The sequence below is a fragment of the Mobula birostris genome, chromosome 4 (assembly GCF_030028105.1).
Source record: "Mobula birostris isolate sMobBir1 chromosome 4, sMobBir1.hap1, whole genome shotgun sequence".
NCBI classification, from domain to species: Eukaryota; Metazoa; Chordata; class Chondrichthyes; order Myliobatiformes; family Myliobatidae; genus Mobula; species Mobula birostris.
Window position 1 is genome coordinate 17,893,437 of NC_092373.1, and position 14,715 is coordinate 17,908,151.

The following is a 14,715-nucleotide window of genomic DNA, read 5'->3' on the forward strand; positions in this document are numbered from 1 at the left end:
ACAGAAGCTGGCAAGGGAAAAGTGCAAAGGGCTTCACAACAAAGATCAGAGAACCAAGGCAGACCAATGCTCCACACATGAAGGTGATGTTGTTGAGTTAGGAAGGCCATTTAAGAAACTAAATATAGGGGTTAGGGTTACCAGATGATGAAGTAACTTTACAAGATGAGGACAACACCAATAACAGTCAGAATATGGGTTTGAAATTGGTCAGGATTTTAAGGATTACACAGAAAGGACTGAACAATGGGATTGGAGACAAATTAGATTTGGTGGCACTGCGAGCAGACTCAATGGGCTGAATGGACTAATTCTGCTTTTATATCTTATGGTATTATGAAACTCAACACAGGAGAGCAATGGAAAGCCAAGTGTGCAAGAATTTTTTAGCTCATTCTGAGCGAACAAAAGGGACAAAGCATGGAATGATATAGTATTTGATGGAAGCTCATAAGGCCAAATTTGGTCTTTGCCCAAAGGATCCATGATCTATATCCAACTATTCCCTAGATATTTATCTGTCTTCCTAAAAGCCTTTTAAACACTACCATCTTATCTATCACCCTGGCACCTACCACTCTTTGTAATTACACTTGCCCTGCATATCTCCTTTAAACTTTCCTCCTCTCACCTTAAAGCTATGCCTTCTCGTCTTCGATTGTTCTATTCTGGGAAAAAGATTTTGGCCATCCATAAAACTTCAGCTTATTGTACATATTTTGAAAAATGCATCCTATATCCTTCATAGGTCAGATGTCTTCCCATGTCACCATGCATTAGGGTTGGGGGTATATTTCACTGAAACCTATCGAATATTGAAAGGCCGAGATCGAATGATTGTGGAGATGATGTTTCCTATAGTGGGCGAATTGATGATTAGAGTTCACAGCCTCAGAATAGAAGGACATCCCTTTAGAACAGACATGAGGAAGAATTTTTTTAGCCAGAGGTAAATCTCTGGAATTCTTTGCCACAGACGGCTATAGAGGTCAAGTCATTGGCTATTTTTAAAGTGAAGGTTGATAGGTTCTTGGCTAGTCAGAGTGTCAAAGTTTATGAGGAGAAGGCAGGAGAGTAGGGTTGAGAGCGATAATAAATCAGCCATGATGTAATGGTGGAGCAGACTTGATGGGCCGAATGATAATTTTACCTCTATGTCTTATGGTACTAATACTGGCCCATGGAAAGTATTACTCCATCTGCCGGGAAAAACAGTGCTCTGCTTCCTATCTTTTGGCTAATCCCCACAAAAAAGTTCTTCTTGCATTAATACCTGACAGGAAATCCACGTCAGAGAAATCTAAACCCACTTCCTAAACTGCAGATGTCAGAAAATAACAGAGTTCCAAAGACAGAAGAAAAAGACCCACTGTTATATTAATATCTGCCAAATTTAAGTCGACAGAAAAGATTATAAACTCATTGAGGCATGTGAATGTCGATGCCTACTGTAATTTTTAATTAACCAACGTTATTAAATAAAATTAACAAATATTAAATCAAATTTTAAAGAGTTTGTTGAGTGTATTCATTTGTAAAGTGTAAAGTGTTTTCATTTTTGGAAAATACTGTCAGGCAACTCGATGATGACCAACCACCCTTAAATAAACGAAACTATCTTATGGGTGTCACATGGTAACGTAGTGGTTAGCACAATGCTATTACAGCTTGGAGCATTGCAGAGTTCAGAATTCAATGCCGGCACCGTCTGTATGTTCTCCCCATGACCATGCGGGTTTCTTCCAGGTGCTCCTGTTTCCTCCCACAGTCCAAAAATTCTATCACTTAGATGGTTTATTAGTCATTGTAAATTGTCTTGTGATTAGGCTTGGATTCAATAGGTGTGTTGCTGGCCAATGCGACTCGCTGAGCTGCATCTCTAAATAAATTTCCAATCCTTTGGGTAGAAATTAACCCGACTGTGGTTCCTAATAAGAAAATAAGAAATAGGAGCAGGAGTAGGCTATCCGGCCCATCGAGCCTGCCCCGCCATTCAATAAGATCATAACTGATCTGTCCGTAAACTCAGTTCCATTTACCTGCCTTTTCCCCACAAACCTTAATTCCCTTACTACGTAAAAACCTATCTAACTGCTTCTTAAATATATTTAGTGAGGAAGCCTCAACAGCTTCCCTGGGCACAGAATTCCACAGATTCACCACTCTCTGGGAAAAACAGTTTCTCCTCATCTCTGTCCTAAAGCTTCTCCCCTGAATCTTGAGGCAATGAAATACACTGTAATAACCCAGCCATTCAGAATTAAATAACTCCCTGAGCCATCACACTGTGATGATGGGACTCCACTCACAACACAATTCAAAGAAAGCATCTCACAAAGATATATTAGGAAGAGAAGCAGTGGATGAAGTGAATTCACTTCAGGAATGGATGAAGTGGGATTTTAACTCACCATCGTACTTGCTGTAAGTCTAAAGACTCTGTGTTTCTGGGTTAGAAATCTATTCACAAACCCCATGTCCCTAGGCAGTATTCTGATGTTGCAGCCTTGCAAACTACCTGTAGTCCAGTCAAAGGTTTAAAAAAAAAGTTAAAATGAAGTTTAATAAAAATATTCCAAATTATGAGGCTTCGACAGATAGAAAGAAACTACTTGCTCAGCCAAGAAAGGATAAATAAAAAGATGAGATATAAAGTCAGTGTTAATGAATCAATGAAACCTGATGATGGCTGGGCTTTGTTTGGAGAATTTCGTCAAGCAAGAGGCATTTCACAGTCATGAACAAGGCTCTGATAGCGACTGACAGTGTAGATGCAGAGAGACTTTTCCTCCAGTTATGGCCTGGAATGATGGGTGATAAGAACCTCATGAGTGAACTATGAGAGATGAGGATGAACTGTCTTATGTAGGTGGTGCCAAATATCCTCAGGCAGCTGAGGATACTCGGGCAATAAGTACATTCAAAGTTGATATCAATTGAATTCTGAACACTAAGGAAATCAGAAGCTATGTGGTATGGGTGGCAAATGTAACTTTTTAAATTCATTTTTCAGGCTTTTGAGATCACCAGAAAAGCCAAAGTTCGTTGCTCATCCCTAACTGGTTTTGTAGCAAGTGTAACTTAAAATAAACCTAAAGTGGACAACTAATTTAAAGGCATCCGTTAATCTTGCGAGACCATGGATCTGTGCCTGGAAAGTCTTCACTCTCCAGGGCGCAGGCCTGGGCAAGGTTGTATGGAAGACCAGCAGTTGCCATGCTGCAAGTCTCCCCTCTCCACGACACCAATGTTGTCTAAGAGAAGGGAATTAGGACCCATACAGCTTGGCACCAGTGTCGTCGCAGAGCAACGTATGATTAAGTGCCTTGCTCAAGGACACAACACGTTCCCTCGACTGGGGCTCAAACTCACGACCTTCAGGTTGCTAGTCCAATGCCTTAACCACTTGGCCACGTGCCCACACGAAGTGGACAACTACTGAACAGTGAATCAAGCTTGGTTGTGTGTGGTCTATTCCTGCTTCTATTGTTTGTGAAAAGGTATCCTCTAATGTGAAAACACCAGGCTGTAAAACCTTAAAACATTACTGGAACAGAAGGGGCACTTATGGTGAATGGAATCTTTCATGCAGAAATACTATGTATGAGTGTGAGTGTGTGTGCATTTACCTCTATATATACTTTAACCTCCTGTTCTTCTGGACACCACTGTTGCAACACATGGTTAGTTGAGACACCGCCGCCTTCCTGTCAGCTTGAACCAGTCTGGCCATTCTCCTCTGATCTCTCACATTAACAAGGCGTTTTCACCCATGCCACTCTCTGGAATGGTTTCTGTTTTTTGCACCATTCTCTGTAAACTCTAGAGACTGTTGTACATGAAAACCCCAGGAGATCAGCAGTTTCTGAGATACTCAAACTACCCTGACTGGAACCAAAAATCATTCAACAGTTAAAGTCACTTGATTACATTTCTTCCCCATTCAACATCTGAACGTCTTGATCACACCTGCATGCTTTGATGTATTGAATTGCCGCTACATGATTGGCTGATTAAGATATTTTACATTAAAGACCAGGTGGTCTTAAAGTGGCCACGGAGTGCATGGTGTGTGATCCTGGTGCCAAATGACATGCATCTTATGCACATTTCTTTCCAGCATCAATGGCACACGTGAAACCAGAAATTCTGATCAAATTCATGAAATATCAGCAGATAAATCTATCAAACAAAACAGCTGTAAATGAGTTTTCACAGTGATCTTGCCTGGGGATTTCTGGCACATGCACTTAAAAAAAGTTCCAGTCACGCCATGGCAATGAACCGCAACTTCCATAATGAAATATTATTTAAGATACCATCAGCCAGTTGGTTCAGTTGCACCGCAGAAGAGAAATTGAAAGTGGCTAATTTATTAAAACCAGAAACTGCCACATTGTATGCACTAAGTGTGCACTCTATAAGTTACACCTGCATACCTGCTCGATAATGTAAATACCTAATCAGCTAATCATGTGGCAGCAATTCAATGCATCAAAGCTTCCAGAAATGATCAAGAGGTTCGGCAGTTGCTCAAGATCAAATATCAGGATGGGCAAGAAATAACATAAAATATAGGAGAAATTTAGGCCATTCAGCCCATGTCTGCTCTGCCTTTTCATCATGACTGATTAATTTTCCCTCTCAACTCCATTCTCTCTGTAACCTTTCCTGCCTAGAGTAACCAAGAACCTATGAACCTTGCATTACTATCACATGCACACCAGCACATGGAAGATTAAATCTCAGCACCTCTGTACGCTTGGTGGACAGGTTGGACTTAGTGTCAGCCAGAAAAAGACTGAGACCGTGACCCTCAATGTAGAATCTCCTCCTCCCATCAAGGCATATGGTGCCAACTTATGCAGCGCTAGCAGATTCACTTACCTGGGCAGCATCATTCGGCAGGATGACTGGACCAAGGACGACATCTAGCGCAGACTCAGCAAAACTAGAAATGTCTTTAGATCAATGACCAACATATGGGGATCAACCAAGTACAGCATCCACACCAAGGTGAAGCTGTACTAGAACTGTATCTGTCCGCACGCTTGTACGGGTCAGAATGCTGGTGCATAACAGAGAACAACCTTGCCAAGTTGTCGTCGTTTCACACCGTAAGTCTCCAGAAGATCCGCCATATTTCCTGACCAAGAGAGAACTCCAACCATGCCCTACTCCTTCAGTGTCATCAAGAGGACGTGGCCACAGTCATCATGAGGAATCATTGCAGAGGACTGGGCACTTGAGAGGCAGAGAGGCCAACTCCATCATCAAGGCAGCACTTTACTGGACTCCCGAAGACCAAAGTCAACTTGACACCATAGCACAGAGGCAGAAATGAGGACCATGAACTACACCTACAGCACAATACAGAAGATGCCCAAGGACACACAGAGATAGAGGGCCTTCATTACTGCACTAAACACCAGCAGGATAATGGACAGTAAGTAAATGAGTATCAACCTCCGCTTTAAAAACACTCAATTACCTGGCCTCCACAGCCGCCTGTGGCAACGAATTCCACAGATTCACCACCCTCTTGCCAAAGAAACTTCTCCTCATTTCCATTCTAAATGGATGTCCCTCTCTTCTGAGGCTATTCCTTCCGGTCCAAGACTCCCCACTATAGGAATCATCTTCTCCATATCCAGTCTACATAGATCAGGGTTCCCATCCTTTTTTATGCAATACACAATACCATTAAGCAAAGTGTCTGTGGACCCCAAGTTGGGAATCCTTGATCTAGGCCTTTCAACATTTAATAGTTTTCAATTAGATCCCCGTCTCGTTCTCCTAAGTTCCAGCAAGTACAGGCCCAGAGCCATCCAACGTTCCTCATAAAATAACCCTTTCATCTCAGGAATCAGTCTTGTAAACCTCCTCTGAACCTTCTCCAAACCCTTTCATTTCCAGAATCATTTTCAGGTTCCTCCTCTGAACCCTCTCCAATATCAGCACATCTTTTCTTAGATAACGGGCCCAAAACTGTTCACAATTCTCCAAGTGACACCCCACCAGTGCCCTATAAAGCCTCATCACAATTTCCTTGCTTTTATATTCTAGTCCTTTTGAAATTAATGCTAATATTGCGTTTGCCTTCCTCCACCCAACCTGCAAGTCCTGCACGAGGACTCCAAAGACCCTCAGCACCTTGGATTTTTTAATTTTCTGTCCATTTAGAAAATAGCTTTTGTTGTCGATCCTTCTACCAAAATGTGTGGCCATATGATTCTTGACACTGTATTCCATCTGCCATTTCTTTGCCCATTCTCCTATTCCAAGTCCATAAGATCATAAGACATAGGAGTAGAAATAGGCCATTTGATCCATCAAGTCTGCTCCACCATTCAATTACTGATCCTTTTCTCCCCCTCCCCAGCACCAGTCCCCGGCATTCTCCCCATATCCTTTGATTCCGTGCCAATCAAGAACCTATCAATCTCCACCTTAAATACACCCAACGACCTGGCCACCACAACTGCCTGTGGTAACAAATTCCACAAATTCACCATCCTCTGGCTAAAAAAATTCTCATCATCTTGCTTTTAAATAGACTCCCCTCTATTCTGAGGCTGTGCCCTCTTGTCCTAGACTCTATCACCATGGGAAACATCCTTTTCACATCTACTCTGTCTAGGCTTTCAACATTCGAAAGGTTTCAATGAGATCCCGCTCATCCTTCTAAATTCCAGTGAGTACAAGCCCAGAGCCATCAAATGTTCTGTGTATGATAACCTTTTCATTTCCAGAATCATTTTTTTGAACCTCCTCTGAACCATCTCCAATGCCAGAACATCTCTTTTTTTTTATAGATAAGGAGCCCAAAACTGTTCACAAGACTCAAGGTGAGGCTTCACCAGTGCCTTATAAAGCCTCAGCATCACATCCCTGCTCCTATATTAGAGACCTCTTGAAATGGATGCTAACATTGCATTTGCCTTCCTCACCACCGACTCAATCTGCAAGTTAACCTTTAGGGATTTCTGCACAAGTACTCCCAAGTCCCTTTGCATGCCAGATTTTAGGATTTCCTGCCCATTTAGAAAGTAGTGTGCACAGTTATTGCTTCTTCTAAAGTGCACGACCATGCATTTTCGAACATTTTATTTCATTTGCCAGTCTCTTGCCCATTCTCCTAATCGGTCTAAGTCCTGTTTCCTCAACACTACCTACCCCTTTACCAATCTTCATATCATCTGCAAACTTGGCAACAAAGCCATCAATTCCATTATTTACTTCATTAACATATAGCATAAAAAGAAGTGGTCCTAACACTGACCCCTGCGGAACACCACTAGCCACTGGCAGTCAACCAGAAAAAGGATCCTTTTTTCCCGAACTCACTGCCTCCTACCAATCAGCCAATGCTCTAACCATGCCAGTAACGCTCCTGTAATACCATAGGGTCTTAACTTGGTAAGCAGCCTCATGTGTGGCCCTTGTCAAGAGCCTTCTAAAAATCCAAATATACAACATCCACTGCATCCCCTTTATCTATTCTACTTGTAATCTCCTCAAAGAATTCCAGCAGGTTCACCAGGCAATATTTTTCCTTGTTGACTTTGTCTTATCTTGTCCTGTGTCACCAAGTACTCCATAACCTCATCCTTAATAATTGACTCCAACATCTTCGGAACCACTGAGATCAGGCTAACTGGTCTATAATTTCTTTTCTGCTGCCTCCCTCCTTTCATAAAGAGCGGAGTGACATTTCCAATTTTCCAGTCCTCTGGAACCATACCAGAGGCAAATTATTCTTGAAGGATCATTACTAATGCCTTCACAATCTCTACCACTACCTCTTTCAGAACCCTAGGGTGCAGTTCATCTGGTCCAGGTGACTTATGTACCTTAAGATCTTCCAGCTTTTTGAGCACCTTCACCCTTGTAATAGTAATAGTAACTGCACTCACTTCTCTTCCCTTGCACCCTTCAACACCTAGAACACTACCAGTGTCTTCCACAGTGAAGACTAATGCAAAATACTCATTTAGTTCTTCTGCAGTCTCACTGCTTCCTCCACACCACCTGCCCCTCCAGCTAACTTTTTATTTTGTCTGCAAGCCTGGCCACAAAGCCATCAATTCCCTCATCCAAATCATTGACATATAATGTGAAAATTAGTGGTCTGAACACAAACCTGCAGAATACCACTAGTCACCAGCAGCCAATGAGAAAAGGTTCCCTTTATTCCATCTCTCTTCCTCCTGCCAGCCAGTCAATCTTCTATCCATAGTAGTATCTTTCCTGTAATACCATAAGCTCTTATCTTGATAAGCAGCTTCATATGTGGCACCTTGTCATATTCCTTCTGAAATTACAAGTACACAACATCCACTGACTCTCCTTCATCTATCCAGCTTGTTAGTTCCTCAAAGAATTACAAGTTTGTCAGGCAAGATTTTCCTTTAAGGAAACCATGCTGACTTGGCCCTATTTATCATGTGCCTCCAAATACCCTGACACCACATCCTTAACATTTGACTCCAACATCTTCCCAACCACTGAGGTCAGGCTAACTGGTCTATAGAATTTCCTTTTTCCTGCCTCCCACTCTTCTTGAAGAGTGGAGTGACATTTACAGATTCAAACACCCATTCCAGAATCTGGTGATTCTTGAAAGATCATTAATCTCTACAATCTCTCCAGGCATCTGTTTCAGAACCCTAGGGTGTAGTCCATCTAGTCCAGTTGACTTATCCACCTTCAGAACTTTCAGCTCCTCAAACACCTTCTTCCTCATAATAGCAACCACACTCACTTCTGCCCCCAACACCCTCGAACCTCTGGCATTCTGCTAGTATCTTCCACAGTGATGCAAAATACTTAATTAGTTCATCCACTGTTTCCTGTCCCACTCTCTAGCATTATTTTCCAGTAGTCCAATGTCTACTCTCGCCTAAATAACTCCGACTGTGGAATGGTTGTTGGTGCCAGATGGGTGGTTTGAGTATGTAGAATTCCTGGGATTTTCATGCAGAGCATTCTCTAGTGTTTATAGAGAACGATGCAGCAACAAAAATCATCTGGTGAGCAGCAATTCTGTGGGTGAAGGTATCTTGTTGAGGAGAGAAGTCAGAGGAGACTGGCCTGACTTGTTCAAGCTGACAGAGGGGAGACAGTAACCATGCTTTACAACAGAGGTGTAAAGAAGAGCATCCTTGACTGCACAACACTTCAAAGCTTGAAGTGAATGGACTACAACAGCAGAAGACCATAAACATACACTCGGAGGCCACTTTATTAGGTACAGGAGGTACCTAACAGCAACAGGATACTACAATTGCCCCAATGAATCTAATGCAGAGATCACTTCCCCATCAGCTTCTCTTCTCTTTCTTTGACATGGTGTGGATATCACTGATAAGGTCATTATTTATATCCACCCCAAATGTCAATGGAAGGAAATGCTGACCCACCATCCTCACTGAGGTCTGTCTGCACATTGGAGTAGGAGAATCACAATCCGCTGAGAATGAAGAGGGAGGAGATGGTTCCAAAAAATACCTTCTTGCATAGCAAGCTGTGGGACCTGGTATTTCATCACACACTACCCACGTCCTTCTTGGTGATAGAGGTGTTCAGTTTGGGAGATGTAGCTGGATCGATTTACACAATCGACATCCATCCATGCTGTCAGTGTGGAGTTTGCAAATTCGCAGTAAGATCTCTCGGGCTTTCCCCAACATGTGGCTTCGTCAGTTAAGTGGCCACAGCAAATTATCCTCGGGTGTAGCATTCTCCCCGCACTCCTCCGTGGGGAGTTGAGAGAGGTGCGGGGAGAATGGTATGGGATCAGCACAGGATTAGTGTAAATGGTTGCTTAGTAACCAGCAAGGATTTAGTGACCTGAAAGGGCCTGAATCCATGAATCAATTACATCTTCTAGATAGGGCATATTTCTTTAGGTGCTGCATGGAAGCATAGTACCATAACAGTGCCAGTGACCTGGGTTCCAGTCCGTGGCTGCCCTTCAGGAATTTATATATTCTCTCTGTGACTGTGCAGCCTTCATCTGGGTGCTCTGATTTCCCCCTACATTCCAAAGGTAGACATAGGGGTTAGTAGGTTGAACGATCACTTGGGTATAATTAGGCAGTGTAGTCTCTTTGAGCTGGATGAGCCTGTATCTTGCAATAAATAAATGTCACTTACGGGATCATTTCAGAAGGCAGCGGAGATAAGTACAGTATAAGGCACATACGAAACGCTGGAGTAGCTCAACAGGTCAGGCAGCATCTACAGAAAAGAGTGGACAATCAACGTTTCAGGCCAAAACATCGACTGTTTACTCTTTGCCATACCTGACCTGCTGAGTTCCTCCTGCATTTTGAGTGGGTTGCTCTGGATTGTGTTTGTGATTCTAGTACAGTGTAGGAGTTGGGATGTTATGTTAGGTCATATAAGACGTTGGTGAGGCCAAATCTGGAGTATTGTGGGCCCTTCTTGTTTACAGAATTCTTGTTAGGCTGCACCTGGAGTGCTGCACACAGGTCTGGACCCCCATTGTAGGAAGAATGTCAAGGCTTTAGAGAAGGTATAAAAGAGGTTTACTAGGATATTTTTACATGGATTAGAGGGCATGTGCTAGAATGAGAGGTTGGACAAATTTGAGTTGTCTTCTCTGGAGCAGTGGAGGTTGAGGAGAGACCTGATAGAGATTTATAAGATTTTGAAAGGCACCAACAGAGTAGGTGGACAGCATCTTTTTACCAGATTTGGAATGTCTAATACCAGAGGGCATGCATTTTAGGAGGTAATTTTAAAGGAGATGTGAGAGGCAAGTTTTTTTTTTACACAAAGAGTGGTTACATTCTCTCCCCGGAGTCATGGTAAAAGCAGATACATTAGGGACTTTGAAGAGACGTTTAGGGATGATTAATGTCAGGGAAATGGAAGGATATGGACATTGTGTAGGTAGAAGGGATTAGTTCAGTTGGCTATTTGATTACGAATTTATTTGGTGCAGCACAACATTGTGGGCCAAAGGGCCTGTTCTTGTGCTGTACTGTTCTAATGTTTAGACCCCTTGCAGACATCAAGGGAATTGGACCTAGGCCGCTACCGCTGTAACCCATTACATTGACTTCTATGCCAGCCTCCCAGATGGGGCAGGAGGCACCTAATGAAGCAGTTCTTAGGACGTACGCTCTTAACTGTTTCTGTTCGAGTGAAGATAATGTATAGAAATAATGGGAAACTGTTCAACCTTTGCCTCCTCCATTCCAAAAGCAGGATCACCCAAGCCTTATGATTTTGAGTTGCAGTACAAAAATTATGACTGTGTCTGTGTGCACTCGTAGACCAAGCAACAAATTATGTCAAAAGGATGGATCTTACATTTAGACCACTTCTTCTGTTAAAATGCCACATGGTGCAGCCCACTGTCAACGTTTCACAGCAGGTTCCTCTTACTTTCCTACCAGCACCTTCAACATACTAGCAGAGTCTTTGCCATTTCAAAGATTCAAAGTACATTTAATATCAAGGAATGTATAAATTATACAACCTTGAGCTTTGTCTGCTTTCAGGCAACCACAAAGCAAGAAATTTGAAAGAATCCAATTTTAAAAAAGACCAACCACCCAATGCACAGAGAAAGAAAAAGACAACAAATCATGCAAACAATAGAAGCAAGCAACAACAGCATTTTGAACCAGTTGGAGTCCTTAGATCTAAATCCCTGGGGGAGCCCAGAGTAGCCCAAAGCCTCAGTATTCAGTTCATCATATTAGCTAGGAGATTAACTATTAACTACCTCTGAGTTCAAGTTCAAGTTTATTGTCTTTCATCCATACACATGTATAGAGCTATGCGAAACAACTTTCCTCTGGGAAAAAGGAGCAAAACATAGCACTTATAATATAAACAACACATAAAATAACATTAACACAATAATATTAACAGATAAAGAAGTATTATGTAGATATACAAGTAATATATGATATAGATATACAACAGTATACCTCTATGGGCAGTGTCACAAGTAATGTGTATCAGGAATGAGGGAAAGCATGAAGGATGCTTAAGGATCCTGGCACGAAATTTCGCATCAGAGATCTCTGGCCTCCTTTAGCAGTTACTGGCTCTCTAATTAAGCCATGTCCCATTACATCCTTATTCTTATTTTCCCTCTGCAGTTTGACCTCTCTGTGTCTGCATGATCTCCCCTGGCTCTACAACCAGCATTCCTGCTCACTTTCCAAAATTGTGATTTCTGCAGATGCTGGAAACCTTGAGTAACGCCCACAAGATGCTGGAAGTCTTGAGCAGTACACACACAAGACACACTAAGTCTTGAGTAACGCCCACAAGATGCTGGAAGTCTTGAGCAGTACACACACAAGACACACGAAGTCTTGAGTAACACCCACAAGATGCTGGAAGTCTTGAGCAACACACACAGAATGCTGCAACAACTCACCAGGTCAGGTAGCATCAATGGAAAAGAAAGGAGCTGACACTTAAAGCTGGTGAGGAAACATTCCAGCTCATGTTAATCGAATCGCAATTTAGAGGCCAGCTTGGAAATTAAAGAAATTAATCAAATGAATGTGGAACTAAGAGGCTTCACTAATGGTAACCGAGATACAAACAAACATCATAAAATTAAAGATTTTAGGGAGGAAACCCTCTCCAAAGCCTTCCTAAAATGGAGTGATTGGAAAAGATGTGGCCTAACTAGAGTTTTATAAAGCTGCAACATAACTTCCTGACTTTTGAAATCAACGTCTTGACCAATAAAAGAAACATGCCATTAAACCACTTTTTCTGTTAAAATGCCACACAGCGCAGCCCACTGTCAAAGTTTCACAGGAGGTTCCCTTAACTTTCTTACCAGCACCTTCCATCAATGTACTTGCAGAGTCTTTGCCATTTCAAAGATTCAAAGTATCACCCTATCAATCTGTGTAGACACTTTCAAGGAGTCATGAACATGGACTCCAAGATCCTTCTGCTCATCAGCACTCTTAGAAGTCTTGCCCTTAAAGGTGTATTTTCTCTTTATGTTTCACCTACCAAGCTGCAGCACTTGACATTTGTCTGAATTAATTTCCATCTGCCATTTCTCAGCCCATATCTCCAAGTCACCTATACTATCCACACGCCAACAATATTCATATCATCAGCAAACTTACTAACCTACCCACCTACAATTTCATCCGGGTGATTTATATACACCATGAACAGCAGAAGTGTCAGCACAGATCCCCATAGAACAACACTAATCACAGACCTCCAGTTAGAATAAACACCTTCAACCACCACCTTCTTTCTTCGATGGATAAGCCAGTTCGGAATCCAAATGGCTGATTCACCATTGATCCCATGCATCTTATTCTGCTGGATGAGCCTCCCATAAGGGACCTTGTCAAATGCCTCACTAAAATCCATGTAGACAACATCCACAGCTCTTCCTTCATCGATCATCCTTGTCAATTCATCAAAAAAACTCAATAAAGTTATTAATACATGACTTACAATGTACAAAACCATGTTGGTTCTTCCTAATTAGGCCATGTTTTTTTCCAAATGCTCAAATTCTACCCCTAAGAATTCTCTGCAGTAAATTCCCAAATACTGACGTGAGACTAACTGGTCTATAGTTAATTTATACGTACCTCTATAATAAATGTACTTTGAATTTTGAAAAATGGTATCTTTCTCGCTTATACAGCACAACACTCCTCAAGAAGATAATTTCACAGACTTCAGAGTGTTGTTTTCTTCTCACTGAAATCTGACTGAATAACTATTAAATAGTATTTTTCCATCAAGTTACACAATACACACCAGCCAACTTGTTTTGAGGATTTTCACAAAGGCAGCAAATCCTACTCTGAAGTTCCCATTACATCTTTGAAGAAATGCACACGTTTTAACAAAAAAATTGCAAGCAGTTCAAAAGTATGAACATCAGTTTTTAAAGTAACCTTCCTCAAGTCAGCTGCTTTCACGTGAGCAAATTTCCCCTTTACTTTGCAGAACAATGTTCATTAACAATGTTAATTTCACAATCACGGCAATGGACATGAGACATTCAGAGTCTACTACTGAAGCAGAAATGGTCAGGGTATCTTGAGGGTGATTTATGTCACAAGTTATTTATTTATTTATTGAGAATAAGCGCCTCTGTGCCTTCAAGCCTAGCCGCCCAGCAGCCCCCAATTTAACCCTAGCCTATTCACGGGAAAAATTATGATGACCAAATTATAATGTCCAGTTCTGGTCGCCTCACTATAGGAAGGATGTGGAAGCATTGGAAAGGGTACAGAGAAGATTTACCAGGATGCTGCCTGGTTTAGGGAGTATGCATTATGATCAGAGATTAAGGGAGCTAGGGCTTTACTCTTTGGAGAGAAGGAGGATGAGAGGAGATATGATAGAGGTATACAAGATAATAAAAGGAATAGATAGAATGGATAGCCAGCGCCTCTTCCCCAGGGCACCACTGCTCAATACAAGAGGACATGGCTTTAAGGCAAGGGGTGGGAAGTTCAAGGGGGATATTAGAGGAAAGTTTTTTACTCAGGGAGTGGTTGGTGCGTGGAATGCATTGCCTGAGTCAGTGGTGGAGGCAGATACACTCGTGATGTTTAAGAGACTACTAGACAGGTATATGGAGGAATTTAAGGTGGGAGGGTTATATGGGAGGCAGGGTTTGAGGGTCGGCACAACATTGTTCTATGTTCTCAGGGAAAAGTACGGAAG

The 14,715-nt window shown here is 42.0% G+C and overlaps 1 protein-coding gene across 4 annotated transcripts in view; it reads right to left on the minus strand.

Moving 5' to 3' along the window:
• LOC140196181 (mediator of RNA polymerase II transcription subunit 12-like protein) overlaps nucleotides 1-14,715 on the minus strand; it is a 720,072-nt gene that overhangs the window by 251,078 nt on the left and 454,279 nt on the right. The gene's annotated exons all lie outside the window — the stretch shown is intronic.